Source organism: Elgaria multicarinata, chromosome 3, assembly GCF_023053635.1.
Source record: "Elgaria multicarinata webbii isolate HBS135686 ecotype San Diego chromosome 3, rElgMul1.1.pri, whole genome shotgun sequence".
NCBI lineage: Eukaryota > Metazoa > Chordata > Lepidosauria > Squamata > Anguidae > Elgaria > Elgaria multicarinata.
The window spans coordinates 11,827,865-11,835,820 of NC_086173.1; the positions used below are offsets into that span (position 1 = coordinate 11,827,865).

The window sequence follows — 7,956 nt, forward strand, 5'->3', positions numbered from 1 at the left end:
ATTCCCTCCTGCCATGCTAATGGCAGCCTTAAAGGGGAAGGTGTGTCATTCCAGGACATTATTGAAAATTATAGAAAATCCCCCCTGACACCATGGAAAGAACAAAAACCAGGACAAATCCGGGGAAATCCTGACAGTTGGTCACCCTATCTTTACAGTGGCAAGGGCAAGTGCTTGACTAGCTTAGTTCTCCATTTGAATGGCCTGTCTTAATCAATAACTTAATTTGAGTGCTTGTCTTAACCTCTAACAATGTTATAGGAGATTGGGATAGATCCTACTACCACCAGCAGAACAATTGCAGAATTCTAGTTACTGGCAAATGTAAGGTGTGTCTGAAAATACAGTGACAACACAGAGAAGGCCACGAATTAAGCAACCCTCTTTCTTATTATCTGACTTTAGAGATCCAGAGCTTGCCAAAAAAAAAAAAAATCATAACAAGGTTCTTTAGATTAAAGGGAAATCTCATTGTCTTATCAAGGCTTTGCTTCCTGCTTCTATTGCACAAATGTAATGGGCTGCATTACACTGGCAAAGAGGGGAAACCACATGGTCTACAATTGAAAATTTCCCCTCCTCTTGGTGCTCATAGCCTTGAATGGGATAGCCTCCTATAATGGGTACTTTGTAACACAACTTCAGCTGCACACGGTAAGAAACCCCTTGATATTGAAGAAGAATTGGGTTATCTGGGGGTGGGGGAAGCGCGTTAGAATGGAATAACTGAGGGAAGGTGCGGGAGATGACCAGGAGGTTGACATCATCATCAAAAGGACCCGCAAACTTCCATGAGTGGCCTGTCATGAGTGAGGCTTATTTTCCTCATGTGAAGGACCCTTTCATCTCCAAGGTAAGATGAGTGGCAGGAGAACCATGTATGCCACCTTGGGGTTCTTGAAGGAAAGGTGGCATGGACACCCACACACATGAGAAACTATGTAAGTAAGTCCCAATGTCTCTGTTCTGGTTCACTGTTCTGGACTTAGTTTTTTCCACTCATGAGGCAGGCTCAGAAGCGTTATTCATGCAAAAACACAAGGGATGGGCTCCTCCCAAACCAGACAACTAATTCTTATACTTACACATTCTATGGGCCAAACCAGATGCAACAATTGTGGGGAAATATTTAGTTATTTGTGGCATGCAAGGCAGTTTACAGAACCTATTAAAATTGATTAAAACAACCCATTAAAATTCAATAAAAACACAACAATTACAGAAAAAAATATTATTCAAATCAGCTCCTAACCCACCAGACCCATATACTAAATAAGGGCCTTCTTAAATCAAGCAATTTTTATCTGCTGGCAGAAGTAGGTTGACCATATGAAAAGGAGGGCAGGGCTCCTGTATCTTTAACAGTTTGATTGAAAAGGAAATTTCAGCAGGTGTCATTTGTATATATGGGGAACCTGGTGAAATTTCCTCTTCATCATAACAGTTAAAGCTGCAGGTGCCCTGCCCTCTTTTAAATCTGGTCATTCTAGTATAGCTCCTGCAGCTTTAACTGTTGTGATGAAGAGGGAATTTCACCAGGTTCCCCATATATACAAATGACACCTGCTGAAATTCCCTTTTCTATGCAATTGTTAAAGATACAGGAGCCCTGTCCTCCTTTTCGTATGGTCACCCTAGGCAGAAGGACATACAGAAGGAGTGAACTTCGCTTCCCTTAGAAGTGAGTTCCAAATAGGGAGAACGCCACTATTTGGAAGAGGCCATCAAATAGGTCCTCTCTCGGGTCACCACCAAATGTGCCTCTGAGGATGGCAGTCTCAAAAGAAGGGCTTACCCAGGCGATCTTAGGAAGTGGGCTGGCACATATGGGAGAAGGCTGTCTTTGATAGCCTGTTTCCAAGCCCTACAGTATATGGCTTTATAGGTCATGGTCAGCACCATGAATTCTGCCTGGAAACAGACCAGTAGCCAGTGGACCTATTGTAGCAAGAGAGTTGTGTGGTGTTTAAAAAGTAAATTGCAGGCACAGAGAGTCCAATTTGAATTGGGATTCTGGTGTGTGCGGGGGGGGAAGGTTAGGAGGCCCTAACACTTTGCTCTCCACGATCCATCTGGATTGGACCCCCTCCCCGTGCCTGTAATTTGCAATGAGGGGGGAGAACTCCTATAGATGAGGATAGGAGCTTTCCCTCCCATTGCAAACAGCTGGTGCAGGGCCCCCACTCCAGATCAGGATTGCAGTAGGATGCAAAGAGTTAACACAAGGCAGGAACCTAATCAAGATCTCTCTCACACACATGCACACTGCAGTTTACTTTTTAAAAGCCATTCACACAACTGCAAATTTGCAATTGCTACCAGAAGTTTAGAGAACTACTGTTGCGGCATGTTTGAATGTTTGACCCATTGACAATATGGGCAGTGTCCACCACCACACCTGAGGACAGCAGGTCAGCTTAGAGGGCACAGGGCAAGCCACTTGGCACACAGTTCTCTCTTCCTCTTCCCAGCATTGTTTATTTATTTATTGCATTTATATCCTGCCATTTTTCCTCCAAGGAACCCAAGGCAGCAAACATAATCCTTCTCCTCTCCATGTTATCCTCACAACAACAACCCCATGAGGTGGGTTGAGCTGAGAGTCTGTGACTGGCCCAAAGTCACTCAGTGGGTTTCCATGGCCGAGCGGGGACTAGAACCCGGATCTCCCGACTCCCATTCCAACACTTTAGCCACTACACCACACTGGCTCATTGGCTGCCTGAGGTGACTAGCTCACTCTGCCTACCTCACTCTGGCATGACTCACTGCTCAAGTCATAGAATCATAGAATCATAGAATAGCAGAGTTGGAAGGGGCCTACAAGGCCATCGAGTCCAACCCCCTGCTCAATGCAGGAATCCACCCTAAAGCATCCCTGACAGAATCAGATGGTTATCCAGCTGCCTCTGGAATGCCTCTAGTGAGGGAGAGCCCACGGCCTCCCTAGGTAGCTGATTCCACCGTCGCACTGCTCTAACAGTCAGGAAGTTTTTCCTGATGTCCAGCTGGAATCTGGCTTCCTTTAACTTGAGCCCGTTATTCCGTGTCCTGGACTCTGGGAGGATCGAGAAGAGATCCTGGCCCTCCTATGTGTGACAACCTTTTAAGTATTTGAAGAGTGCTATCATGTCTCCCGTCAATCTTCTCTTCTCCAGGCTAAACATGCCCAGTTCTTTCAGTCTCTCTTCATAGGGCTTTGTTTCTAGACCTCTGATCATCCTGGTTGCCCTCTTCTGAACACGCTCCAGCTTGTCTGCATCCTTCTTGAATTGTGGAGCCCAGAACTGGACACAATACTCTAGATGAGGCCTAACCAGGGCCGAATAGAGAGGAACCAGTACCTCACACGATTTGGAAGCTATACTTCTATTAATGCAGCCCAAAATAGCATTGGCCTTTCTTGCAGCCATATTGCACTGTTGGCTCATATTCAGCTTGTGATCTACAACAATTCCAAGATCTTTCTCGTTTGTAGTATTGCTGAGCCAAGTGTCCCCCATCTTGTAACTGTGCATTTGGTTTCTATTCCCTAAATGTAGAACTTGGCATTTATCCCTATTAAATTTCATTCTGTTGTTTTCAGCCCAGCACTCTAGCCTATCAAGATCACTTTGAAGTTTGTTTCTGTCTTCCAGGGTATTAGCTATCCCACCCAATTTTGTGTCATCTGCAAATTTGATCAGCGTTCCCTGCACCTCCTCATCCAAATCATTAATAAAAATGTTGAAGAGCACTGGGCCCAGGACTGAGCCCTGCGGCACCCCACTCGTTGCCTCTCCCCAGTTTGAGAAGGTTCCATTGATAAGTACTCTTTGAGTCCAATTCTGTAGCCAACTGTGGATCCACCTAATAGTTGTTCCATCTAGCCCACTTTTAGCTAGTTTGTTAATCAGAATGTCATGTGGTACTTTGTCAAAAGCTTTGCTGAAGTCAAGATATATGACATCCACAGCATTCCCACAGTCCACAAGGGAGGTTATCCTATCAAAAAATGAGATCAAATTAGTCTGACAGGATTTGTTCCTGACAAATCCATGTTGGCTTCTAGTAATCACTGCATTGATTTCAAGGTGTTTACAGATTGACTTCTTTATAATCTGCTCCAGAATTTTCCCAGGGATGGATGTCAGACTGACTGGTTTGTAGTTCCCAGGTTCCTCCTTTTTGCCCTTTTTGAAGATAGGGACAACGTTAGCCCTCCTCCAGTCGTCCGGCACCTCTCCCGTCTTCCATGATTTTGCAAAGATAATAGACAAAGGTTCTGAGAGTTCTTCCGCTAGCTCCTTCATTACTCTTGGATGCAGTTCATCGGGCCCTGGAGGTTTGAACTCATTCAAGGAAATTAGGTGTTCTTTGACCATTTGTTTATCAATCTCAAACTGCAATCCTGCCCCTTCAACTTCTGCTTCACTTTTTCCAGGGGGGTCATAGACCTGCTTTTGGGAGAAGACCGAGGCAAAGTAGGAATTGAGCACTTCAGCCTTTTCTTTGTCGTCTGTTATCAATTTGCCATCCTCATTAAGCAGTTGAACCACCATTGCTTTCCTCTGTCTTTTACTACTCACGTATCTGAAGAAAGCCTTTTTATTGCTTTTAGCATCCCTCGCTAATCTCAGCTCATTCACAGCTTTAGCCTTCCTGACGCCATTTCGGCACTTCTGCGCCACTTGTCTGTACTCTTCTTTTGTAGCCTGGCCTTCCTTCCACTTCCTATATGTATCCCTTTTTGTTTTCAGTTCATCAATAAGCTTTTTGTGGAGCCACATTGGTTTCCTCTGTTGTCTTCTATCTTTTCTCCTTGTTGGAATTGTTTGTAACTGTGCCTTTAAAATTTCATTTTTTAGATACTCCCACCCATCCTGCACTCCTTTTCTCTTTAGGCTCCCTTGCCACGGGACCTTGCTTATTATAGTTCTGAGTTTATTAAAATCAGCTTTCCTAAAATCCAGAGTACGTGTATGGCTACGCTCAACTTTTGTCTCCTTCATAATCAAGAATTCAAGTATGACGTGGTCACTTTCCCCCAGAGTTCCCGTAACTGCCACTTTATCCACTAAGTCAGCCCTATTGGTCAATAACAAGTCAAGGATTGCCGATCCTCTAGTTCCTTCCACCACTTTCTGTAGGAGAAAGTTATCACCCATACATGTCAGGAATTTCTTGGAAGGGCCGCTTTTGGCAGTAATGGTCTCCGAACAGATATCAGGGTAATTGAAGTCCCCCATCACTACTACATCACACTTCCTTGAAACACTGGCAATTTGTTTCTCAAAAGTTTCGTCCTCGTCTTCTCCTTGATTGGGTGGTCGGTAGTAGACTCCGATTATCATATTCTTTTTATTCCTAGCCCCATTTATTTTAATCCAGACGCTCTCAACGGGGCTCCCAATCTCATCCGCCTGTATTTCTGTGCAGGGAAAGGTATTTTTAACATATAGTGCAACTCCACCTCCCTTTCTATTTCTTCTGTTCTTTTTGAACAAGTTATATCCTTCAATTGCTATATTCCAGTCATGGGAGTCATCCCACCAAGTTTCAGTTATACCTATCAAGTCGTATTTGCCTTCATGTAATAAGAGTTCAAGTTCATTCTGTTTGTTTCCCATGCTCTGGGCATTAGTATATAGACATCGAAGACCATGTGTTTTATAGTCCGGCTTTGTTCCTACCTTGTTGCAGACACTATTTTGGGACACTGTTGGAGCTGTTCTCTGTACTGTGGTGTATTGGCCTTCATCCCTTGTTGCCTCGGGGTTTACGTCTCCCACCCCCGTAAGATTCAGTTTAAAGCCCTCCTGATGAAGTTCTTCATGCTGTGGCCGAACTCATTCTTTCCAGCCCTTGTGAGGTGCAACCCATCCCTTGCCAGCAGTCCATGTTCCAAGTAGCGTAGCCCGTGGTCCCAGAATCCAAAACTCTCACGACGGCACCACCTTCGAAGCCAGTCGTTCATCCGGAGTATTTTTCTTTCCCTTTCTAATCCTCTTCCAAGAACCGGGAGGATGGATGAGAAAACTACCTGGGCCCCAAAGTTCTTCAGTTTCCTTCCCAGAACTTCAAAGTCTGAAATGATTTCTTCGTAGCTCTGCTTGGCGACATCATTTGTTCCCACATGGATGAGAAGAAAGGGGTATGTGTCCGTGGGCTTTATGAGCTTCGGTAACCCTTCAGTCACATCTCTAATCTGTGCTCCAGGGAGACAGCACACCTGGCGAGTCCATGGGTCTTCACGACATACTTGGGTTTCAATCCCACGCAGCAGGGAGTCTCCCACAACGACTACTCTTCTCTTCTTCTTGGTTGACCTACCTTCTGCCTCTTGGTCGCTGTTGCATGGTGTCTCCTGTACTTCTTCCTCTGCAAACTGTCCTTCAGTCTCATTCTCCAGAAGCTGAAAGCAGTTGCTTAACTCCAATGGCTCCACTGGTGCAGAACGCCCTCTAATTCCTCCTCTCCTAACTGTCACTCTTTTCCAGGGAGTTTCCTCTTCATTGGCTCTCCTCCCCTCAACATACTCTACTTCTGCTTCAGTTGGCTGTTGTTCTTCAATCTCATGTGCTTCTTGTTGCTGTTGCAGTTCCACCGTTCGGTCTAAGAACTCCTCGATTTCTCTTATTCCTTGGAGGGTGGACACTCACCGCTCAAGTCCTCTCACTTTTTCTTCCAAAAGTGCCACCAGCTTGCACTTGTTGCAGGTATATGCCATGTTGAGCTCAGGCAGAAACACGAACATTGCACACCTTTTGCAGGTCACCACCTCTAGGGACTCCTTTCCATCCATATTGTTGATTTCTGCTTTGTTTTTTTTTCCTTTTTGATTATAGTAGAATTGCCTTTGCTTTGTTGTGTCCTCTCTGAAGGTACACAACTATATGAGTATGTCTTAAGGGAAAGTAATCTTTTGTGGGGGGTTGCTTTTGTTTGGTGGTGGTTTTGTGGGGGGGGTTTCTCTTTATGTTTTTCTTTTTTTTTTCCCCCACCTCTTTTTTTTATTTTTTTTATATGTTTTTTTTATTTATTTATTTTATTTTTTTTAGAGGCCTCCCCTTTGGCCTCCCCTGCCAAACTCCCCCTGTCAAACTCCTGTTTGCTCTTCCTGTTTGCTCGCTCCCTGGGAATCTGGCTTACTTTTATAGCTCCTACTTGAGCTGGGCCAGCTGCTCTTCCCTGCTTCTGCTTAGCTCCAAGTCAGGAACCCTCCAAGTGTTCCACCCTCCAATGGATTTCAAAACTTGTGGTCATTCACGAAGAGGCGAAACAGGTAAAGAGGCTGGACTAAAATGTGTGCAATACGGGCCAGGGAACATAAAAAACAAGAATAAAAATAGACTTCCAAACTCATCCTGTACAACAGCCTTTTAAAACCCAGTGACTTCCAGATCTTGCATACGACAACTCCAATCTTCCCCAACAGAAAGCAGCTGGCTGGGGATGATGGGCATTTTAGGAAGACATCTAGAGAGCACTGGTTTGCAGAAGGCTGCTGTAAAAGTTCTCTTCTGTCAGCATCTCTGAACATGGATCCACACACCAAATCAATGAGTCTGTTAGAATCTGTCAGTTTCTACTCTTTTGCAATCTTAAATTCAGTTTATCCTGAAATCTGGGATTTCTTTTTAAAGTTTGTATGAAACCTGGTGCATATTTCTCCTAATATATGCTTTTTGCCTAATATGTACATTTCCCCCCAAGCAATTTCCTAATGTAATGCCTTTTTTAATGTTATGTTTACATATATATGTATTTTTGCATGCACATTTTGAGTGGAGAACTCTACCACAAAATTTGGAGAAGTATGAATTTTGAAGGATAGCTGACTTTCGGTTCAAAAATGCAAAATTAAGTTAATTAACCAAAAATTAACCAAGCTAATTTCTCCCACATCCCTAACACACTCACTCTCTCTCACACACACACATCTTCCTTTTCTCCAGGGCCCTACAAACCGCCAGC

The 7,956-nt window shown here is 44.2% G+C and overlaps 1 protein-coding gene across 1 annotated transcript in view; it reads right to left on the minus strand.

The window, feature by feature from the left end:
- The window catches only part of CHCHD5 (coiled-coil-helix-coiled-coil-helix domain containing 5), a 474,014-nt gene that overhangs the window by 300,817 nt on the left and 165,241 nt on the right, over positions 1–7,956 (minus strand). The window lies entirely within an intron of this gene.